Source organism: Narcine bancroftii, chromosome 1 (genome assembly GCF_036971445.1).
Source record: "Narcine bancroftii isolate sNarBan1 chromosome 1, sNarBan1.hap1, whole genome shotgun sequence".
NCBI lineage: Eukaryota > Metazoa > Chordata > Chondrichthyes > Torpediniformes > Narcinidae > Narcine > Narcine bancroftii.
Window position 1 is genome coordinate 209,920,700 of NC_091469.1, and position 21,661 is coordinate 209,942,360.

General features: G+C 43.1%; 1 long non-coding RNA gene across 1 annotated transcript in view; it reads right to left on the reverse strand.

Annotated features, from left to right (window-relative positions):
- Positions 1-13,767: 13,767 nt before the first annotated feature.
- The window catches only part of LOC138748512 (uncharacterized), a 39,226-nt gene continuing 31,332 nt past the window's right edge, over positions 13,768-21,661 (reverse strand). Inside the window, exons 2-3 of the long non-coding RNA XR_011348104.1 lie at positions 15,095-15,157; positions 13,768-14,314 (exon numbers count right to left, since the gene is read on the reverse strand). This is a non-coding gene — a long non-coding RNA (uncharacterized lncRNA). The remainder of the gene's footprint in view (positions 14,315-15,094; positions 15,158-21,661) is intronic.

The window sequence follows — 21,661 nt, forward strand, 5'->3', positions numbered from 1 at the left end:
ATTTCACTGAACAGCTCTTTTGTCTGCATTTTTACAGTTTCTGCAGCTCTACAGAGTGCTATGGCTTTTTCCAGGTCTAGATTTTGCTCACTTAGCAGTCTTTCCCTTCGACTATTATCTGGAATACCACACACAAGTCTGTCTTTTATCAGCGAGTTGGTTAGTCCACCAAATTCAGATGTTTTGCTACTGTTTCTCAATTCAGTCACATACTGATCAATACTTCCGTTTTCTGTGCACATGTGAAAAATCTGTACCTCTCAAACATCACATTACATTTATGTATGCAGTGTGCCTCAAACTGTTCCATTATTTTTTTCCAGTTTCATTTTGTCTCCTTCAGCAGCAAATGTGAAGTTATTATATACCTCCAGGGCTTCATCACCCACGACATGTAAGGAAACTAACACTTTCACTTTATCACTTTTCTCATCAGCTCCAACTGCCACTAAATACAATCCAAAATGCTGTTTAAATCTGTTCCAATTTTCAGCCACATTACCTGTCAGCTGAAGTTTCACTGGTGGATGTAATCCTTCCATTTTTCACTTTTCTTCACTGATCAATGGCTGACTTTAGATTTTTATTTTAAAGTATTTGATTCTAATTTCCTTCATTCCACTTCTGGCACCATGTTTCATCTTGTATTCATATGTGTAAGTTCTTAGACAGCACGTGGATGAAGGAAAAGGTTATTTACTTTATAGTTGTTATAAACAGCACATGAGGCAGGCCATGAGGCTCCAAGTCTCCATTACAGATCTTTCATACTGTCTCTTGCTCTGTGTCAGCCCCCTGCTGCCAGCCAAGTCTAATCGAACAGGAACTATAATCAAGGCCTTACTAGTGGCCATGCAAACATGATCACTATCATTACATCCCTCCGCCGCATTCTCCTGCTTTCTCCTCAAAACTCTTCCTACGTTTACGAGTCAAGGCCCTGATTACCTCCGCTTTAAATGCACCCAATGACTTGGCCTCCATGAAAACAAATTTCACAGAACCACCACCTTCTGGCTGAAGAAGTTTCTTCTCATCTCTGGCACTAGACTCTTCTGTTACTGGGATCTTCCTCTTTACTTCCACTCCATCCAAGCCCTTTCAGTTCAAGTTAAACAAGAAGGTCTGCAGATGTTGTAATTGCAGTTCCATTCATAAAGATGCTGGAGAAACTCAGCAGGTCACATAGTGTTCCTTAATATAACCAAGATATGTGACCAATGTTCCAGGCCTTAGCCCTTTGCCAAAGTAGCTCAAGCCCTAAACATTGGTTGCATACCTTTACTACAGAGGAATGCTGCGTGACTTGCTGAGTTTTCTCCAGCACTTTTGTGCATTAAACTTTCAATATATATTCAGTATTTTTTTCAATGAGATCCCCCCTCACCTTCCTAAATTTCAGCAATTACAGACCCAGAGCCATCAAATGCTCTTCAATCTATTGAACACCTCATTCCTGAGATAATTCTCTGGACCAGGGGTTCTCAACCTTTCTCCTTCCACTCACATCCCACCTTAAGCAATCCCTATGCATTCGGTGCTCTATGATTAGTAAGGGATTGCTTAAGGTGGAATGCATTCGGTGCTCTGATTAGTAAGGGGTTGCTTAAGTTGGGATGTGAGTGGAATGAAAAGGGTTGAGAACCATGGTCCAGGGGTTGGCCTCCTAAAAACAGTGCCCCGATTGCTGGTTCTCGAAGTGAGGGGGGGTAGTCATGTAGCAGCCCGTTACCTGTGGCTCAGGCCAACACAAGAAATATCCGTCAAACACGGCAACCAGCAAAGCATCATGTGGGCTGAAACGCCCATTTCCGTAGGCTGATGGCAGAACAGTGAATCTGGCCAATCTCCACCAATGGATCGCAGGTGTCCCAATCGGGGCCCGGTCAACTGAGGTAATCTGTCGGCAGCCAGCCCGCTGAAGCCATGCCCTGGTGGTGATGCGACCGAGCTGACTATAAAAGGTAGATCTGCCACTGAATAAACTCAGTGTCCAATACACCTTACTGGTGTGTGTGTGTGTGTGTGTGTGTGTGTGTGTGTGTGTGTGTGTGTGTGTGTGTGTGTGTGTGTGTGTGTGTGTGTGTGTGTGTGTGTGTGTGTGTGTGTGTGTGTGTGTGTGTGTGTGTCTTTCTTCTCCTGTGGATTCATTCTATGGCCTTAGGGTTAATACGGAGAGCTATAACCCAGCTGTAGCCGTAGTGACCTCGCTACAACTATATTAAAAGTGGCTCCTTTTCCTTAAAAGCGTATTTGAAAATAAATCACAACCATATGTGGCCAGCTGAGTGCTAATATTGTGTATGAAAGAAGTGCTATGCTGCCAAGGTTTATATTCATGATACAAGGCTCATTATCATTACTGTTAATATTGTAGAATTTCCTCTCATTTTCTGATGTATTGTTTTCTAGAATAGCTACAATTTTAGAAAATGACAGAGCTTTACTATCATTTGAGATGAAAATTTATTTATTTAGTTGCCTTTTGTTAGACTCACCATGTCCTATCAAATGTGAATGAACAGAACATTGTGGGTGCATCTGGAGCAGACAATAGCTTATAAAATGGAGAATGTACACCACAGGACCAAAACCATTGTCTTCATCTTAAATAAGGGCAATTAAAATGATTTGAATTGCATGGGAGGGAGGCTGGAATAACACGCCAAGAGACAGGTCAGTGAATAGATAGCTGGTTCAATGCACTCAGTTGGAAGTTATCCCACCTAGAAAGAGGCACAGATATCACTGTTATCTTGAACAGTAGGGCATACAAAGTGGAAGCGGCAGGCGGTAGGCCAAAGGACCAAGATGTTTTTCAGAACAAGTTTCCAAAGAATTAAAAAGATTATCATCATAAGGGAGAAAATTGAGGGAAAATTTACATGCCGTATCAAAACATAGAGTCAGAGTTTCCGGAGGAAGAAGTGACTAAGTTAGGTATGGGATCTTCAGCGACCAAGGCTGGTGCATCAATAACAGGAAAGGCCAAGTTACTAAGATAACTGAAGGACTAATTTTGAATAGCATGAAGAATATAAATATCCCAGTCCCAAGGGATGAAGTAGTAGAGAAACTCTCAGGAATAAAAGTGGAGACATGGCTGGGACCCAATTGCCTGCACATTAGAGTGGTTCCAGAGATAAAGAACCCATTGCTTGAAAATGTTCAAATCAAAGAGAATTCCAGGGTGGGTATCAAAAGATTGAAAAGTAGCCAATGTTGCTCTTTTGTTCAAAAAATGATGGAGACTGAAGATCAGGGCTGTTCTGGGTGGGATCCATAGATAGTCACGTCAATGGTGATGGCCGGCCTTTGCTGGCCTCTGGGGTTCTGCTTGTCACAGTTACAGGGAAACCCATCTCTGCCCCTCCTTCACTTGGCCCAAGGGGTTGCATTGGCGTGGCAGGCCATGACAGTTCTCGTTCTACCTCCTCCAAGTCGTGAGATACTTTGTGGACTTTAGTGTTAGACAGTGGTCGCAATTGTTCAATGCGTCGTTTCCACAGTCTGTCTCCCACTCGAGTAGGAAAACTCAACTTCCATCTGCTTCGTTGATTTCTCTGAACTTTCCCTCCGCCATCTTGACGTACTTTCGTTTTGATCTTTTGGTGGGAAAGTGGAGCCCGTTAGGTAGTCACCTTTTACCTTTATCCTTTTGCTTCTGGTTGGCACATGGAGCCTGCGCGGGGTTCATTTCATTCCTCATCGCCACTGTCGTGTATGCACTTACACAATGAGAACTCGGGGACATGGTGCTTTCCTCATTCTTTAATACCATCAGACTAACTTGGCTACTAAGTGTATTGAACCAGCTATTTGAATACCACTGTGGGAGGGGAGGGGTGACATCATGACGTGGGCATCATGATGTACAACAGGGTGGGCTTATACTCAACAAATTCGTTGATGTGTGACCAGGAGAGTTGGTAGAGGGAAATGTGCTGATGAAGTGCATTTAGGTTTCCTAAAGGCATTTGACACTGTACTACACAAAAGGCTGGTGCATACATTAAGAGCCCAAGGTATTTATAAAGTTTAGTTTCTAGTATGAAACCATAAAACTTCAGTGACAACGTCCTTCAGGAGTATCCAGTTTAAATATGTTGCATGGATTGCAAATTGGTTATCACAGAGTTGGACTAAATAGTTCTTTTTTACATTGAAGGGATTTAGCTAGTGCCGTACCCCAGGGATCAATTCTTGGCCCTCGGTATTTTTTTACTGTCTAGATTAATGACCTGAAGGAAGGAATAAAAATGCAAGGCTTCGACATTTGCCAATTACCATGCTGTGAGAAAGACATTGTGATTCTACATCATCATCCTGACTGGGCAAAAACCTGGCAACGAAGCTCAGAATGGGGACGTGAGAGGTCATGCACTTTAGGAAAAGGAAGATTATCTCAGTGCAGGGAGACCTTCAGAGGGATCCATGTGCTCGAGTGCATGATTCACAAAAAAATCAGCAAACAGGTCCAACCAATAGTTGAAAAGGCAAATAGTTGGCTTTGTTAGCTTTTCTGGCCAAGAAGTTGAAAGTTAAGAATAGCGAGGCGCTGTTAGTTATACAGGGGTTGGATGAGGCCATGCCTTCAATACAGTAAACAGATCTGGTCCCCTTACCTGAAAAGAAAGAACATAGTAACATGAAAGGTAGACTAAAGGAGATTTGCCAGGCCAGTTCCTGCAATGACACAGTTGAGAACTTCATTCTACATTCCATGGTGTTTAGATGAATGAGTAGAAATCCAAATCAAACTGACAAGATCTCAAGGCAGCTTGAGGAAGTTGATGTTGAGATGATTAAACTAGGGGGAGAATAACAAACAAGGGGATATAGGGATTAGGAGTAAAATTGAGGTGCGTCTTCTCCATGCTTGCGTCGATGAGAGGACTTTTGATTCAAATGGCATTCATCCCAGAAAGACTAGAGTTCATAGCATCAGTAAAAAGCTACCACGTTCTGAAGACAAACACGTGCAACAAGGGTTTATGTCATGCATGCAATTAATTTACATACTGAATTATTGTAGAAAAGATGCCCAAAAATAATTCAGGGGTTTCAATAATAGAATGGAGAGTGGTAAAGGTCAATTTCTGGTTACCAGGAGCCCATCTCTATTCAACCCAACAGAGCTTGAGTAGGATAGCACTAGATAGCAAGTCATTTGTAGGGCTTCCACCGCCATTGCTGATCCCATTCACCAACTGCGCGTTTCTTGATATAATAGACTTCTTGCTTACTATACATCATTTGCTATTTAAACTCTCAGTTCTCCCAGGTTTCCAAGAGACAAGTTCCAAGAAGTTGAGTAGATACAAAAGGAGTCTATATGATTTTATTATTATAAAAGTAACAGTTAGCGCAGCGGTTAATGCTGTTTCAGCGCCAGTGATTGGGACCAAATCCCATGCTGTCTATAAGGAATTTATATGTTCTCCCCATGTTTGCATAGGTTTTCCCCAGATGCTTCAGTTTCCATCCCACCGTTCAAAAACGTACAAGGTCAATTGGGTGTAAATGGGCAGCATGGGCTCATGGGCCATAAAGGCCTGTTACCGTGCTGTATGTATGTCTAAATTTAAAAGTATGACAGCTTTAGATTCCATGCCTATTTCACAATAAAGTAATAAAATCACATATCAAGATGCCGCAATTACTCAACCAATATTTCTTTCCATAGAGCTGGAAAGCAAGCTACCAATTCACAACCTCTCAAAATAAATTTTTACTCCACAACATTTACCCTGTCAAAAATCTGAAATCAGAGGAGATGCATCATGTTTGGGGAATGTGTTCAAAAAGACAGAAAAAGTGCTTTGAAACAGACCTAATTGGCACCAAAAAGAAATATTGCAGATTTAACAGCCTTTAACAGGTGTTGTAGACAGCTCAGAGGGAAGCAACACACCGCAGAGAATACACAGAGCATTAAAATACTGCTTTAGTGTGTGAAGAATGTTTACGGTCTTGAAACGTTGACAGGGATATGTTCGGAGTTGCATATTTTATGCATCATTACAAATCAGAAAGCAGCTTTGTATTCTCATACTGCATATGCTCTGCTGGGAACACTAAGATATGGCCACCTTTGGGCTTTGTACTGCGGCCAATGGAAACATATAGAGTCTTTACACCAATGGGATGACAACGAATCTTCAAATATGATTGGAAAGGGGGGAAAAAAACATTAATTTCAAATACAAGTCACAATTTATTTAGAGCCAACTGATCTTTCAATCATCTTTGCCTTTGTTCAAGACTTACGCTTTTGTGAGAGACCAAACATTAGCCCCATTGTTATTAACTATGTTATATAACATTATGTTCCAAATGAGAGTTTCACAAACTTTTTTAGATCTCCCACTAGAAATGTCTATTACCAATCCTTCCCTTGTTCTTACTGATTACAAATGTCAAATGAATTGTTTTTTTTTGCATTTAGAATCTCAACATTATCTTCAACATTACAGGTCATCAATGGCTGAAATCCTTCTAAATAGGTAGCTCTCAACACGTGGCCCAAACCAATTCAGTCAAATGCAGGATCACATCGAGCCATGTTTTGAATGGTTGAATGGGTTTGATCCTCTTAACACAATGAGAGCTGCTAGTGAGTTTTATCAGCTGAGAATTACTGAGCTGAACTAAAGGAAGTATTTCTTTGATCACTTTCTAACAGTAATCACATAGAACACATGAAATAGAAGAATGAGTGGTCGTGCTCATTCAATAACCTAGCTTCAGATTCAGAACCAAGATTTATTGTCATGAACAAGTCATGAAATTCAATGTTTTTGTGGCAGCGTCACAGTGAAAACCTTCATATTATAACCATCTTACCACATTACCTTTTAAAAAAAAAGTAAAATAATAGAGCACGAAAAGTAAGGCAGTGTCTTTGGTTCATTGATTATTCAGGAATCTGATGGCAGCGGGGAAGAAACTGCTGAGTGCTGCTCATCTTTGGGCCCCGTACCTTTTCACTGTTGATAGCAGGGTAAAGAAGGCATGGCTTGGGTAGTGGGGGTCTTTGAGGATAGAGGCTGCTTTTTTTAAGACACCGCCTCATGTCAATATCCTCGATGGAGTGAAGTCTGGTGCACATGATGTCATAGGCCGAGTTAACAACCCTTTGGAGTTTATTCCTGCCCTGAGAGTTGGCACCTCCATACCAGACAGTGACTCAACCCGCCAGAATGCTCTCCACGGTCCACCTGTAGAAGTTTATGAGAGTTTACAGTGACATACAGAACCTCCTCAAACACCTCACAAAGTATAGCTGCTGGCGAGCCTTCTTTATGATTGCATCAATGTGGAGGCTCTTGGACAGATTCTCAGAGATGTTGGCACCCAAAAATTTGAATTTCTGACCCTCTCCACTACTGACCCCTCAATGAGGACTGGGTTGTGTTCCCCTAACTTCCTCCTGAAGTCCACAACCATCTCCTTGGTTTTGCTGACATTGAGCGCAAGGTTGTTGTCATTGCACCATTCAACGAGCTGATCCATCTCCCTCCTGTATGCTTCCTCATTGCCATTTTTGATTCTGCTGACAACTGTGGTGTCATTGGCAAACTTGTAGATGGCATTGGAATTGTGCCTGGCCACACAGTCATGGATGAACAATGAGTAGAGCAGTGGGTTACTGTGTGCCTGTGTTGATGATTGGTGAGGAGGAGACATTGCTTCCAATTCATACTAACTATGGTCTTCCGATGAGAAAGTTAAGGATCCAGTTGCAGAGGTAGATACAGAGGCCTAGGTTTTGTGTCTTCTTGACCAGCACTGAGGGAATAATGGTATTGAAGGTCATTACTTAATATCACTTATTACCATTATGAGGACATGATACATCACTTAAAAAGCACTGCTGTGATTCAAGGTGAGGGGCCATAAGCATCTGTACATGAAATGCAGCTTACCAGAGTCTTCCAATTTGCAGGAACAAAAGTAATTTAGTTATCTGGATATTAGTTGAGTAAAGATACATCATGTGCTGTAGGGAATTAGGGATTGTGAGATGGAAATGTATGATCTTCAATCATCTGTTCGTCATGTTCTCAGACCAAAATGATTATTGGACAATTGTTTGCACCTATGTAAGCCAGGCAGGAAAGTACAAAGATATCTACCCTAAAACACATGCACTAACCAAGAATTACAATTGCAGGGTATTTAAAATCTATTCATCTTATTTATTCTATTCATCTTATTTATTCTATTAATCTGTCATGGGTTTGTAGAGCCATTTCCAATTTCTGTAGAACTGCCATTAATTCCCAAGTGGTTTGCATGTACAGTATCTCATAATTCCCATTTCTTTTCGTGTAGGAGAAATTAGTTTTATGGTTTCATACTAGCAACTAAACTTTATAAATGCTATTGACCACCAACACCAAAGATAAAAACAGGGCCATGAAATAAAATACTGACAGACAGGGATGTTTCTTGGAGCACTTTACTGGCAATGTCCTTCAGGAGTATCCAGTTTAAATTAATATTATGGCATTTCACTAAAGAGAGTTAAATTGAATCAATTTGCTTAAAGTACCCCTTGCTCAGTTCCTGCCAACATCTTGAAGCTATTGTAACCTACAACTATCCACAGAGGACTCTTTGAAAGAAATAGCACTACTAACATTGGCCAATGAGACGATCAGGGAAAAGGAACAATTTGGGAGAGACATTAGGAAATGAAATACAAACAAAGATGTAGAGGGAATTCTAGACAAAGTGAGGGTAAATTGCACCAATTGTCAGTGATTTGGGGGAAAATGACAATATTTCCAAGCTTCCTTGTCACTTTCACTATTGAAATAGGTTTTCTGTAACTGGCCTCTGCTCACCAAATTCTCAAACAAAATTAGGTCAGGCATAGTTGCAATCAATAACCAGCAGGGCCTCACACAGGCTTGAGACCACAGAAGAGCTGGTCTTTGGTCTTTATGTACGAGACCGAATGGCAATAGGGGATAAACTCTGCTCAGCACCCTTTTTACAGTCCATAAAATTACTAAAATGTTCCGAGTTTGGATTGAAAATAACATTTTAAAGCTCATATAAAAGAACACTAAATTATTGATACAACACTTACATAGAACATAGAAAATAACAGCACAGTACAGGCCCTTTGGTCCTACCAAAATAAAATCAACCCTCCCTACCCTGTAACCCTCTATTTTTCTTTCATCCATGTGCCTGTCTAAGAGTCTCTTAACTGCCACCAATGTTCCAGCCACCACCACCCCTGGTAAGGCATTCCAAGCACCCAAAACTCTCTGTGTAACAAAAAACATCCTTGATATTTCCCCTAAACTTCCTTCCCTTCACTTTGTAAATATATCCTCTGGTGTTTTCTATTCCTGCCCTGGGAAAAAGGCACTGGCAGCCCATCTTATCTATGACTCTCATAATCTTGTAGACCTCTGTTGTCACTTCTTATCCTTCTTCACTCCAAAAAGAAAAGTTCCACCTCTGCTAATCTTATTTGCAATCCAGGTAACATCCTGGTAAATCGCCTCTACACATCTCTGCTATAATGAGGTGACCCAACCTGAGCACAATACTCCTAAGTGTTGTCTCACCAGAGATTTGTAGAGTTGCAACATGACCTCCTGACATTTGAACTCAATTCCCCAACTAATGAATCTCAGCATGCTATAGGCCTTCTCAACTATCCTATCTACTTGTGTGGTGACCTTGACAGATGTATGGATTTGGGCGCCAAGGTCCCTCAGTTTATTAACACTTTTAAGTATCCAACCAGTAACCTTGAAATCACCCTTCTGGTTTTCCCTTCCAAAATGCATCATCTCACACTTAATGGATTGAACTCCGTCAGCCACTTTTCTGTCCAACTCCGTCTCCTGCCTATATCCTTTTGTAACCTACGACAATCTTCAGCTCCATCCACTACTCCTCCAACCTTCGTATCATCTGCAAACTTACTGACTCATCCTTCTGCTTCTTCATCCAGGTCATTTATAAAAATTACAAAGAGCAGGGGTCCCACAACAGGTCCCTGTGGAACTCCACTAGTCACTGACCTCCAGGAAGAATACTTTCTGTCCACTACTACACTCGGCTTTCTACCTGCAAGCCAATTTGTAGTCCGCACAGCCAAGATCCCATTGATCCTGTGTCGTGTGACTTTCTGAACAAGTCTCTAATGTAAGACCTTGTTAAATTGCTTAATAAAATCTAGGTAGACCATATCTACCACCCTTCCTACATCAATATATTTTGTGACTTTCTTAAAAAACTCTATTAGGCTTGTGAGGCATGACTTTCCCTTCACAAAGCCATGCTGACTATCCTTGAGTAGACTGTACTTCTCCAAATGCTCATAGATCCTATCCTTAAGAACCCTCTCCATTAGTTTGCACACCACTGAGTAAGACTCACTGGTCTATAATTCTCATGAATCTCCCTATTATCTTTTTTAAACAAGAGGATCACATTTGCCATTCTCCAGTCCTCCAGAAACTCCCCTGTGGTAAAGAAGGATGCAAAGCTCATAGCCAATGCCCCAGCTATCTCTTCCCTCCCTTCCCACAGCAACCTGGAGTATATCACGTCTAGCCTCGGGGACTTATCAATCTCAATGTTTTTAAGAACTTCCACTTCCTTAATCTCCAGCACACAGGTCTGTTCCCTTCCTACATCACTCAGATCAAGGTCCTTTTCTCTTGTGAATACTGAAGCAAAGTATTCATTTAGGACCTCCCCAACCTTCTCTGCCTCCAGGAACATGTTGCCTCCTTTATCCTCCAGCGATCCCACCTTCATTCTTGTCATCCTTCTGTTTTGCACCTATGCATAAAACACCTTGGGGTTCTCCTTAATCCTACACGCCAAGGTCTTCTCATGCCTATTTCGACCTCTCGTAAGACCTTTCTAAGTTTCTTCCTGGCTACCATATACTTCTCAAGATAGCACAAGAGAAGAAAATTTGTTTTACATGAGATAGAGTTATAAATGTTGCATGTTGTTCTGTTTAAACACAAATAATGACTTTTGGAAAATCAAATAGGTTGATTGTATTTTATAATTTCTCATGAAAAAGTGACAGCTTGAATGATTCCCATGAGTACAAGCATTTTACTTTGACTTATTTTTCTCCTTGTGCTGTTAGACCACATTCCATAGCTGAGTGAGCAGGTTGCATCTCTCTTTAGCTTGGCTAATAGTGCGATGAATCTCAAGATCAAACCCACATTCTGACGTTTCATTACACTCTGCCTGTTTAGCAAGGTGATAAATCAATGCACCAAATCAATTATCACAAGCTTCACCTCCCCTTCTGAAGCTAATGCAATCTGAGGTCACATTAACCTGCTTATGATTAACCATGCAATTGCCCCTGGCCCATTGCCCCTGGCCCTGTGATATACAGAGATATTCAAAAACTTTTAAGATCAATTTAAATAATGGGGTTTTTATTTTGAAAATGCACAATTAAAATTAACGTAACACATGAAATAAATAAATGATCAAGCTCACCTTTGCTTCCCCCAATCTCTCGAACTGGAATCCACGATAAATTCCCAGATTGGTTGGTGCAGATTGGCAGAGCTGGATTCTCCAGAGAAAAATCTTGTCCCGATCAGGATTCACTCAGGCTCCTTCTGGCAGATGATTTGCTTCCATTCCTTCTCCAAATTTTGAGATGATGGATAGAACTGATGTGGGTTTTGAAGATGCGGCAGGAGGTTCCTGCTGGAATAGGCTTGCTTGTGTGTAGAATGTGAAATAGTGCACTCCTTCTACTATTTTAAGACCTTAGGACCATAAGACATAGGAGCAAAAATAGGCTTTTCAGCCCTTTGTGTCTGCCCTGGCATTTAATCGAGCTGATCCATTTCCTCACAGCCATTGCCAGGCCTTCTCCCCATATTCCTTGATGCCCTGGCTAATCAGGAACCTATCAATCTCTCCCTTAAATACACCCAATAACTTGGCCTCCATGGCAACCTGTGGAAACAAATTACACAGATTTACCACCCTCTGGCTGAAGAAATTCCTGCATATCACTGTTCTAAACAGACCCCTTCAATGCTGAAGTTGTGCCTTCTTGTCCCAGACTCTCCCACCATGGGAAACAAACTTTCTTCATCTACTCTGTATTGATAGACCCTACTTTCACAGGGTTTCCATGTTACCTGACAAATAGAGCCAAAGTTCTCAGTGATTATTGAATGCTGCATTGCATTGGTCAAGGATTTCCCATTAATCTGTGAGGATGTCACACTTTTCCCCTAAAGCATCTGAGCACATCTTTAAATATTATTTCAGAATAGGTAGGGTATTGAGGCGCAAAGGTTTAACTTTTGCAAGCTCGAGAAGTAAACACAAGCTTGAAAGATCTCTTCTCGTTCTGATGTTTTGCTCTGCCTTCCCATGACTTCACCTGACAGGTTCGAGCCACAACTGCAGTCCATGCTCAATGGCATCATCAAACGCACATCTGCGTGCACGTATTGGAGTGGACGTTGCCTGTACACAATGTATTTTAATGAGAAAAGCTGTTGCACTCCAGCCATCACACAGATTCAGGCAGAATGGCAAGACATGCATCACAGAGAAAAAGACCCTATGAAACATCAAGTCATCACTAACAATTTACACTAATACCATCTTTTTTTTCCCCACACATTTCCATCAATGCCTTGCAGATTCTGCCACACTAAGGTCAGTTCACTGTGGCCAATTAACCTCTCAATATGGGAGGTAACTGGAGAAAATGCCTGCAGCCACAAGAAGAATGTGGAAGTTCCCCACAGACAGCACTGGAGATCAGGATTGAAAATGGACTGATGAAACTTTGAGGCAGTAACTCTGCAGTGCCACCCCTATTGGAGAGCAGGCCCTGGCACATGGATATTAATGATCACACAGAGTTGCTTTTGCTGCTGAATGGAGTTTGCATGTTAGCCACGTGACAAAAATTTCCTCCCATTTCCCAAAGGGTGGTTAGGGTCATTGGAATGAAACACTGAAATCTGCAGACACTGTCATTTAGTAAAAACACACAGAAATGAGGGAGGAGCTCAGCCCATCTCGCAGAGTTAGGGTAATTGGTCCTTGTATCCAGATGAGAGGATTAATTTATGAGGATGGCTCTGGGCCTGTACCAGTTGTGGGAGAGTCGAGCACCCAGGTGCAAATCCTCACAATGAAAGGATGTCTCTTCATAACAGAGATGAGCAATTTCTTCAGAGGGTGGTGACTCTGTGCAATTCATTGCCTCTGACAGCTGTGGAGGCCAAATCTTTGGGTATACAATTTTCCCCCTGCTATCCGAAAGTAGAGCATTCCGATGAAACCTTTTGTAAGCCAAAATGGTGTGAAGCGAAGCCATTACCATTAATTTATATGAGAAAATTTTTTGAGCATTCCCAACCCAAAAAATAACCTACTAAGCATACAAGACATTAGTTAAGTGAACAAGTGTGGGGAATTAGATTGTTAACCAGACAGGCAGCATTGCATTATGGGCAGAAAATGAGATCTGATCAATGTCCTCCATGAACCCACGTTTCTGCAAGCTGATCAGACAGAACCAAAAAAAATCAGCATTTGTGTATTTTTAAGACGGTGCAAGAATCTGCAGTTCATTTTAATTCAGAGCTGCTGTTTACTGCATCCTCCAGTGCTAAGTGTCCAGGACATTTACAAGGATTACAAATTGGAAATTGGGAGTCACACATCTTATATTTAAGATTGTTCATTTCCTCATTTGTAAAGATTGAGGCATATCACATACAAAAATACTTGATTTAGATTCATGGAAGAAGTAATCTGAGGTGCAAACTTGTCAAATGTTCAATTACTGCTGAGTATTTCAGACATATGTCTACTTAAATGACTTACTATTCAATTTAGACAGCTTGACAGGATACAGACAGCCAGAAAATATCTTTGAACTGTGGTCATTTAGTGACGAACTAAACACACCAGTTGTAGTAGCTGAGTTAAGACCAACCGCTCGACTCAACCCTTTTAAAGCACCCTCATTCCCAACGGCCTTCACGACACTCGGCCCAGAAATGATGCCATCTCTGATGATGGACAGCAAGCCCGGTCCTCCCCATTCTTGCTGACTCAGACCTCTGCGAGCCAATTCATTGTTTAGCGCGGTTCAGGCTGCTGCAGAACACAAGCTGCATCTGAAACTGCAGCAACAGTTTTGAAACATTGGAATGGGTGATCACCTAATATTGGTACTTTGAGCATCCATTGCTTGGAGTACATCGACAAAAAGATTTTGAAAATCCAGCAGGGGTAGCATTACCAAAAGAGAATCGTCCTGAAAGAGATGACAAAACAGAGAAAATAAAGAAACGGAATCTTCTAACATCCATCTGGATATTATTTTGCAAAAATTGTATTGTGATGAGGAAATGTTGTTGACATGGAATATATTTGGACCCTATGTGACATGGACCTGTCATGCAATATCGTAAAAAGTGGTGGGAAAAAAGAGCAATTGGAAACATGAAATGTGACCCTGAGGGTACAGCCCTTACATCACCCCTACATTTATGAACAGATGTGGATAATTTTCTTTGTCTTTTCTTATTCTAGATGAACTGTTTGAAAAGACGTTTCTGTTTGCTGTCCAATTTGATCTATTTGTACACCATTAGTCCCTCTGTTCCACAGCATCCAGTAAACTCAAGCAACAGCAGGCTGATCAGTTTATTTTTCAAAGAGTAGTTAATTGAAAAAAAATCACCTTCTGATTGTCCACAGAAAGTGTGCTTAGACCCAAATTGAAAGGTCAGGATAAAAAAAATTCCATTATAGTAATATACTTTCCAAATATTTATCCCACTTCATTTTTGGCTCCATAACTGAATCTGCCTCTCCTACTATTCTTGGCAAGACATCTGACCCTAAGTATTCTACAAAGAAAGGTATCATTTTAGGTTTTTTTTTTTGCCAATTACTTCATTTTTTTGTCCCCTTGATCTTCAATTCTTTGACAATGGGAACAGTTCCTTTCCATCTCTATACCTCACAATACCAAATACCTCTTTCAAATGTTCATGAAAGCAACAGTCTCAGGTTCTCCAATCTTCCTTACCATTAAATGCCTTCCTCCCTGAATCATTTGTAAAGTCTCCTATCTTCTTCCAAAGTTGGATGTCTGTAAATGAACACAATAAAAATGAATGACAGGAGGAAGATTCCTGCTAAAGTGAGGGAGCATTAAGGTAAGATTTCCTTCTCAAGATCCAGGCCTACCAAACAAGGTCAATTATTGGCATCTGAAATTCCTAATGCATGAAGAGCCAAGTGATATCTTGGGCAGATGGTGCAACTAGAAATGAATGGGGTGGAATTTGATATATAGAAGCATATAAAAATAAGGGCAGATTCCAAAATTCAAAAATGAAATCCAAATATATTAAAAACACTGAGCACATCAGTATTCCATCTTTAAACAAAGTGGAAAGAGAAATCATGTCAATGTTTCAGGTCAATAATTTTTCCACAGAATGTTAAAAAGAAGAGAAATCAAGTGTTCTTTTTGTTTTAAAAAAAAGAGGGTAAGTGTCCCATCCGAGACGTTGAGTGCCCATAGATGTTACAAACTATCAACCTTCTCAATTTTATTAGGAACTAAAGCAGTGGTTCTCAACCTTTTACTTTCCACTCACATACCACTTTAAGTAATCTCTATGTCATAGGTGCTCTGTGATTAGTAAGGGATTGCTTAGGTAGGATGTGGGTGGAAAGAAAAAGTTTGAAAACCACTGGTTTAATCGGACCTCATTGACTCGTTATGTGCACGGTTTCATAACTCCAAAGGAAATGGGCCAATGACAATTTTTCTCAAGCAAAATATTTCAGTAACAAATCAAGTTTAGAGTAGCGATTCCCAACCTTCCCACCCACATCCCATCTTAAGCAAACCCTTACTAATCACAGAGCACCGATGGCATCAGGAATACTTAAAGTGGTATGTGAGGGGAAAGAAAAAGGTTGAGAACCTCTGAACTAAAGAGACTTTCATAGCACTAACAAAGGAACAAGAATAGCAAACATTAACCAGACAATGGTAAATTAAAATAATCGGTTTTATTAAACTATAATAACATGACATTTCTTACTTATCTCCAACTTAAACTCTGTAAATATGTATCAGGTTATAAGATTAACTGGGACAAAAGTGAAATTATGCCCCTGGTTAAGGGTGATTATACCCAATGTAGAGAATTGGCTAGATTGAAGTGGCCACAGGATGGGATTAAGGTTGATAACAATTTAAATAATTTTTATAAATTGAATTATTTACCTTTACTTAGTAAAATTTAACAAGATTTGAATAAGTGGAATAACTTGCCTATAACTCTCGTAGGGAGAGTGAATTGTATAAAAATGAATATTTTTCCAAGGGTTCAATATCTTTTTTCAGTCCTGTTGGATTCCTCAAAAATCTTTAAAGTATTTACATTCGAGTATTAGGAAGTTTTTATGGTAAGGAAAGATGGCTCGAGTGTCTTTGGAAAAATTGACCTGGATTTTTGAATTGGGAGCTTGGCAACTTCCCCATTTTAAGAATTATTATAAGGGAGTTCAATTGAAATTTATTAATGGGATGCTTGATGTAGATAAATTTCCAGCCTGGGTTAAAATAGAATTGAGTAAAATAGGAGAAAACAGTATGCAGGATTTTATTTATATATGGAATTCAAAATTGTTAATAGGGAGTAGAGACATGCCTGTTTTGAAACATTTGATTGAATTATCGAATAATTACCCTATGCTTTGGCTCGGCTGCGGAGAACTGTGGCGTCACTATCAAAAGGAACTCTGCCAGGATGCTGGCAAGTTCATTGTCCAAGAGTGTTATAGAGTCCAGGTGGGGGGGCGGGTAGCTTGACTTCCCCCAGAGTCACATAACAAGTCAATTAGATACGATTAAAACTTTTACTTTCCATTTCTTCTTTGGCTTGGCTTCGCGGACGAAGATTTATGGAGGGGGTAAAAAGTCCACGTCAGCTGCAGGCTCGTTTGTGGCTGACAAGTCCGATGCGGGACAGGCAGACACGATTGCAGCGGTTGCAGGGGAAAATTGGTGGGTTGGGGTTGGGTGTTGGGTTTTTCCTCCTTTGCCTTTTGTCAGTGAGGTAGGCTCTGCGGTCTTCTTCAAAGGAGGTTGCTGCCCGCCAAACTGTGAGGCGCCAAGATGCACGGTTTGAGGCGATATCAGCCCACTGGCGGTGGTCAATGTGGCAGGCACCAAGAGATTTCTTTAGGCAGTCCTTGTACCTTTTCTTTGGTGCACCTCTGTCACGGTGGCCAGTGGAGAGCTCGCCATATAACACGATCTTGGGAAGGCGATGGTCCTCCATTCTGGAGACGTGACCCATCCAGCGCAGCTGGATCTTCAGCAGCGTGGACTCGATGCTGTCGACCTCTGCCATCTCGAGTACTTCGATGTTAGGGATGTAAGCGCTCCAATGGATGTTGAGGATGGAGCGGAGACAACACTGGTGGAAGCGTTCTAGGAGCCGTAGGTGGTGCCGGTAGAGGACCCATGATTCGGAGCCGAACAGGAGTGTGGGTATGACAACGGCTCTGTATACGCTTATCTTTGTGAGGTTTTTCAGTTGGTTGTTTTTCCAGACTCTTTTGTGTAGTCTTCCAAAGGCGCTATTTGCCTTGGCGAGTCTGTTGTCTATCTCATTGTCGATCCTTGCATCTGATGAAATGGTGCAGCCGAGATAGGTAAACTGGTTGACCGTTTTGAGTTTTGTGTGCCCGATGGAGATGTGGGGGGGCTGGTAATCATGGTGGGGAGCTGGCTGATGGAGGACCTCAGTTTTCTTCAGGCTGACTTCCAGGCCAAACATTTTGGCAGTTTCCGCAAAGCAGGACGTCAAGCGCTGAAGAGCTGGCTCTGAATGGGCAACTAAAGCGGCATCGTCTGCAAAGAGTAGTTCACGCACAAGTTTCTCTTGTGTCTTGGTGTGAGCTTGCAGGCGCCTCAGATTGAAGAGACTGCCATCCGTGCGGTACCGGATGTAAACAGCGTCTTCATTGTTGGGGTCTTTCATGGCTTGGTTCAGCATCATGCTGAAGAAGATTGAAAAGAGGGTTGGTGCCAGAACACAGCCATGCTTCACGCCATTGTTAATGGAGAAGGGTTCAGAGAGCTCATTGCTGTATCTGACCCGACCTTGTTGGTTTTCGTGCAGTTGGATAATCATGTTGAGGAACTTTGGGGGACATCCGATGCGCTCTAGTATTTGCCAAAGCCCTTTCCTGCTCACGGTGTCGAAGGCTTTGGTGAGGTCAACAAAGGTGATGTAGAGTCCTTTGTTTTGTTCTCTGCATTTTTCTTGGAGCTGTCTGAGGGCAAAGACCATGTCAGTAGTTCCTCTGTTTGCGCGAAAGCCGCACTGTGATTCTGGGAGAATATTCTCGGCGACACTAGGTATTATTCTATTTAGTAGAATCCTAGCGAAGATTTTGCCTGCAATGGAGAGCAACGTGATTCCCCTGTAGTTTGAGCAGTCTGATTTCTCGCCTTTGTTTTTGTACAGGGTGATGATGGTGGCATCACGAAGATCCTGAGGCAGTTTACCTTGGTCCCAACAAAGCTTGAAAAACTCATGCAGTTTGGCATGCAGAGTTTTGCCGCCAGCCTTCCAGACTTCTGGGGGGATTCCATCCATACCTGCTGCTTTGCCACTTTTCAGTTGTTCGATTGCCTTATATGTCTCATCCAGGGTGGGAACCTCATCCAGCTCTAGCCTTAGGGGCTGTTGAGGGATCTGGAGCAGGGCGGAATCTTGGACTGAGCGGTTGGCACTGAAAAGAGATTGGAAGTGTTCTGACCATTGGTTGAGGATGGAGATCTTGTCGCTGAGGAGGACTTTGCCGTCTGAGCTGCGCAGCGGGCTTTGGGCTTGGGGTGAGGGGCCGTACACAGCCTTTAGAGCCTCGTAGAAACCCCTGAAGTCGCCAATGTCCGCGCTGAGCTGGGTTCGTTTGGCGAGGCTAGTCCACCACTCATTTTGGATCTCCCGGAGTTTGCGCTGAAGATGGCTGCATGCGCGACGGAAGGCTTGTTTCTTCTCTGGACAGGACGGCTTTGTAAGGTGAGCCTGGTGGGCAGCTCGCTTCTTTGCCAGCAGCTCCTGGATTTCCTGGCTGTTTTCGTCAAACCAGTCCTTGTTTTTCCTGGAGGAGAAGCCCAGTACCTCTTCAGTGGATTGCAGTATGGTAGTCTTCAACTGATCCCAGAGGGTTTCAGGGGACGGGTCCGTGAGGCGGATTGCATCGTCGAGCTTTGCTTTGAGGTTTGCCTGGAAGTTTCTTCTCGCTTCGTCTGACTGCAGGTTTCCAACATTGAACCTCTTTCTGGGGGCTTTATTGTTCCTGGGCTTTGGTTTGAAGTGAAGGTTGAGCTTGCAGCGAACCAGCCAGTGGTCAGTGTGGCATTCTGCGCTAGGCATGACCCTGGTGTGGAGCACATCTCGTTTGTCACTTTCTCGCACCAGGATGTAGTCCAGGAGGTGCCAGTGTTTGGATCGGGGATGCATCCAGGTGGTCTTAAGGCTGTCCCTCTGCTGAAAAAGGGTGTTTGTAATGACAAGCCGCTGTTCTGCGCAGAGCTCCAACAGGAGGCGCCCATTGTCGTTGCACTTGCCGACGCCATGCTTGCCCAGGATTCCTGGCCAGGTTTCTGAGTCTTTGCCGACACGAGCGTTGAAGTCGCCCAGGATGACAACCTTGTCGGCTGTAGGGGTGCGTTGGATGAGGTTGCGCAGGTCGGTGTAGAACTTGTCCTTTTCTGCTGGTTCCGCCTGGAGGGTTGGAGCATAGACACTGATGAGGGTGATGTGACGCTTGTTCTGAAGGGGGAGTCGCATGGACATGATTCGGTCCGAGAGGCCTGTCGGAAGGTTTTCGAGTTTGGAGGCAATGAAGCTCTTGACCATGAAGCCTACACCAGATAGGCGTCGTTCATCCAAAGGCTTGCCAGACCAGTAGAGTGTGTAGCCCGCGCCGCGTTCTTGGAAGCTGCCTACATCTGCCAGGCGGACTTCACTGAGAGCGGCTATGTCGATGTCAAGTCTGAGGAGTTCATGTGCAATGAGGGCAGACCGACGTTCAGGTCGGTGGCTGTCAGCCTTGTCTAGCATGGTTCTGATGTTCCAGCATGCTAGCTTGAGTTTGTGAGCATCTTTTGAGGGGGAAGGCGTGGAGGGAGAGGACGTGGAGGGGAAGGACGTGGAGGGGGAGGACGTGGAGGGGGAGGACGTGGAGGGGGAGGACGTGGAGGGGGAGGACGTGGAGGGGGAGGACGTGGAGGGGGAGGACGTGGACCTGTCCTCGGGCCTGCGCAAAGGAGCTTTTAGGTGGAGTGCAGTGCGCGCAGTACTGGCCCCACCCTTTACACCCATGGTTCGTGTGCCGTGGCCAAGCAAGCTGGGACGTGGCAGCGAGGTCCTTGGGTCGTAGGTTTTATATCGGAGTGGCCTTCTCCTATGCAGGTTTCTTACCCGGGCTGGAGGGGCCTGCCTCCCCTCCTAGGTCGGTCCATACTGCCTGGACCGGGGCCGAGGCCGCCGCAGCTCACCCTGTGCCTGGACCGGGGCCGCCGCCTCCCACTCTCTGCCCGGATCGGGGCCTCCCCCTGCCCCACTCGACCGAGGCCGGGGCCGCCGTCTCCCCCTTGCTCCTGCCCGGATCGAGGCCGCCGCCGTCTACCCTTCGCCCGGACCGGGGCCGGGGCCGCTGCTGCTCTCCCTTTCCATTTACATACTTTCCATTTACATACCACCTTAAGCAATCCTTTACTAATCACAGAGCACCAATAGCACAAGGATTACTTAAAGTTGTATGTGAGTGGAAAGAAAAAGGTTGAGAACCATTGGGTTGAATAGTATTTTTTGAGTTGGAAGGGATTTGACCATCAGAAATGAGGATGAGCACCCAGCGGCATAAAAACAAATTCTTCCCCTCTGCTGTAAGATGCAAACCATGGCAAAGGTGGTTTGCTTTGGATCTTGGGCAGTTCCTTTACGCCGCCACACTTTGCTCCTGCCATCACTCTGATGCAGGTTAATCTTGATCTTCTCTGTCCATAACACCTTTTTACAGAAGTCTGCAAGCTCTTTTAAATAATTCTTGACAAACTGTAATGTAGTCATCCTTTCTCTGGTTTGCATCTTGCAGTGTAGTCTCTGTGTTTATTTTCATGAAGTCTTCTGTGGACAGTAGTCATTGATGTATATACAGCTGCCTCCTGAAGAGTGTTTCTGATCTATTGGACATGTGTTTGGGGATTTTGCTTCATAATGATGAGAATAGGATGGCACGGTTGGCTTACTGGTTAGCACAACACCTTTCAGTCCAAGCAATTGACTGTTCCTCAGCGATCAGTGTTTTACATGATGACTTGGATGAAAAAGTAGGAGGACAAGTACCTTTGCAGATGACACAATGATTGGGAGTTATGGACAGTGTCTAGGAGAATCAATGAACAGGTTGTGGAGCAGAGACTGATATGGGGAGAGAAATGGCAGTTAGAGTTCAATCTGGACAAGTGTGAGATGTTGTACGTTGAGAGGTCATGCATTCGCAGAAACTATAAACTATACTATATAGTTAATGGCAGCATCTTTAAAGCGTT